This window comes from Sesamum indicum, linkage group LG2 (genome assembly GCF_000512975.1).
Source record: "Sesamum indicum cultivar Zhongzhi No. 13 linkage group LG2, S_indicum_v1.0, whole genome shotgun sequence".
Lineage (NCBI taxonomy): Eukaryota > Viridiplantae > Streptophyta > Magnoliopsida > Lamiales > Pedaliaceae > Sesamum > Sesamum indicum.
In genome coordinates this window covers 14,407,945-14,411,300 of record NC_026146.1, presented here as the reverse complement: position 1 = coordinate 14,411,300, position 3,356 = coordinate 14,407,945, and the positions used below count along the sequence as shown (strand labels likewise).

Sequence of the window (3,356 nt, the reverse complement as noted above, 5' to 3'; positions counted from 1 at the left end):
CAGGTGCCTTCGACTGCGATGAAGCAAACGGCGCAGAGAAAGAGGATAATTATGCCCACGATGATCCCGAACGTCAGTACATCCATTTCTCATACTATATATTAGGCATCTACATTAAAAAATTAACGAATTTTCCTTTTTAATTGGGAATTTTTACTTACTTTGTGCAAGAATTGGTCTGGGACTGTGGAGACCAAATTCTGAAAAACATCAGATAAAACTTCGTGGGAATCTCAATTCTGTAGTGCTACTTACTTTACTGTACCGGGCGCACTAAGACTGGGGGGTATCATAATTTACTCCTTTTTGCTGCTCATTCAATGTGTGTGTGTTTAAATTTATTTTAGGATTAATTACATTAAGATTGTCTGATCTTAAGTTAGATTATGCAATTCTCTCTTATATTTTATAAAACTTCAGCTATATTTTTTGGAGGGGTATTAATATAACATTTTCAGGGAGTGTTTGCGTAAGCTTTGCATTAAAATAAGGAGTATAGTTGTAATTACAATTATAACTTCAAGGGTGTAGCTGTAACTCTACTAAAAGTAGAGAGAATTTGTGTATTTTAACCTAATTTTAAGGATTGAATGTAAATTACCCTTTATTTTATATAAAATTTTAAATATTATAATATATATTTTGATTAATTTTATAAAAAAGGTATAGCTTATAATCACAATAATTCATAGAAACGTAATTAGGGATTGCCCTGAATTATTCAAAGTTTGCATATGTAACTTAATAAATTATATTTTATTATAATCGAAAGCACATTTTTTGTGTCTTTTATTTTATGATTTGTTATGTTTTATTTTTAAAATTATCTTTTTAATTTTCATTTTTCTATATATTCTCAACTTCAACATCTGTTTTCCTTCTCTCACTCTTTTTTCAATATTAATTTTTTTTATTTTAATATTTTTAAAATAATAATCAGGATTTTAATTTTAAAAATTAATTATGCACATACATTTAAACTGCCATATAAACTAAAATGTCAAAAATATATTTTTATAAAATACACCGTTATTTATCCTTTTTGAACCCTTTTTTATTTATCCTAATTATTCAAATATTTTTTATTCTTTTATATTTTCTTCTCAACGTTAAAAAATTATTCACTCACTAACGACGAGTTCGGAAAGTATTTATTGCTCCATTTTCAATATAATCGATTCCACGGAGGTATATTACATTTTTGTATGTAACATTTTGCATTAAAATGGGGAGCTCGTATGTTTTTCTTACTTTAAAATGTGGGCACATATATTTTTCCTAGGAACAACTCGTATCGCATCTTGAAACGAAGACCCGTCTAGATTGTATAACAATAGTTAGTAGTAATATATATAGAGTTAATTTCATTTTGACCCTCTGTGATATGTAAAAATATAAAAAAAATCTCTATGAAATTTTTAATATAAAAAATCATCCATATGTTATGAATACATAATCACACCATTCCCTGGTCAACTTGAGCTTATTTTTTTAGAAACAATGATTAAAATACCCCTCCTAGTGAACTGGTCAAATAATATTTTTAAATATGTCCGGGTTTGATAATTTTTTATGAGCCTGAATTTGGGTATTTTTTATTAGAAATGGGCCTGGGTAGCGCAATTAACAGGCCTATATTCTCTGTTCATGTAAATATCAGTACAGACGAGACTCAATTCTATAATTTTAAACTTTTTACGAGACTTCAACTGTAATGCAATTTTATTTCCATAAGATAGACTATTAAACTCGATATCAAAATTAGTAAAAATATGGATTAAGACGGAAGTAGTTAACATTGAAAATTGAAATTCTACAACGTAGGAAGGCATCCCATATATTCTTTTAATTAAACCACTTGCAAGCTCTGTATATAAAAATAGGACATGGAATAGGCATAAAAGAATAAATATTTACAAGAGGAGACGTAATATTCCAAGGGATAATCTAAATTATATTTCTATAATTTGGGTAATAAATAAATAAAAGCGACCGTAAACTCATAATTTTAATTTTTTCAGTATAGATTAGTCATGAAATATTATGTATTGAGATATTCAATAAAAGAATCGATGACGGTAAACTACTAATGAAGATTTCAAAGAACGTATTGATAATACGAAAATCAGTATTTAAATTCTTAATTGTGATATCAGTTTAAAAATATTATTACTGATCAGGACTTAATCACTTTATATGAGTTTATACATAAAATAATCACTTTATATGAGTTTATTATAATTTATGTAAATATTTTTTTAGTATTTTAATGCATTTGATCAAATCGATGTACTGTTGTACTTATGTACTTTATAACTACCATTTTTGACAGAAAAAAACTTTAAAAAAAATCAATTGGTCTTAGTCTAATTATTAATGTTTGGTGTTGTGATTAATTCACCTCGTTTTATATGGATTTATTATCTCCACTATTATAAAAGAAAACTCCGTTATCTTACTCATTTTTGAATATTCAAAGTATCATTTAGTTCATTTATTCCCTTTAATAAAATTTGGTTATAATAATAATTTTAATAAATTTACTAGAATACCCCTCAAACTTCCTCTTTTTTTTTGTACTTTTATGTTTTTGAAACCATTGTCCCACAATTAATAATCGATTTATCAATAAAAATATTAATTACTTACAATTTTTGAACATTTTTGCATACACAGACTGTGCCGTGATTCTTCTTCTTTTTTTTTTTTTTTAAAAAAAAGGGAATTTTTGGTATCTCGGATTATGATCAATTAATTTTTTCTTCACCATCAAATTGCCCAACCTTTTCAATTTTTTTTTTAATTAAAAGTGATAAATTATTATTAATTGAAATAAATTAATTACAACTATCATGTCGTCGAATATCAATATTTAACAAAGATAATTACAACAATCATACTATGATCAATAATATCAAATAAACTAAATTCAACCAACACTTACACCTATTATTAAGTAGAAAGAACATTCCACGCATAAGGTGGGGTTGGAACCCATTATAATAGTTTGCAATTTTGAGTAAATTTTATTTTTTTTTATAATTTCTTTATCTTTTTAACAAGGTTTAATTTCTAAATTAAAATATAGTTTTTTCATTAATTATACACATTGATGGAATATGTCATTAGCAAATTGTTAAGGGCCCATCAAACCAAAAGATTAGCTTGGAATTAGAGTAATAATGGTGTGATTATGACAAATGCATCATGATAAACTTTGACTAATACACCAAACACAGACTTAGTTTAGTGAAAACAAATGCAATAATGCCTCTCACTCTACTGTCATGGTAATAAAATAACAACAACTCAGACATCAGAGTGCCTAATCACACATGGTTACAACATCAGAGTGA

General features: G+C 26.3%; 1 protein-coding gene across 1 annotated transcript in view; it reads right to left on the bottom strand.

Annotated features, from left to right (window-relative positions):
- LOC105156157 (IAA-alanine resistance protein 1) overlaps window positions 1-267 on the bottom strand; it is a gene marked incomplete in the record, with an annotated part of 8,032 nt that extends 7,765 nt beyond the window's left edge. Inside the window, 1 exon segment of the mRNA XM_011072215.2 lies at window positions 1-267.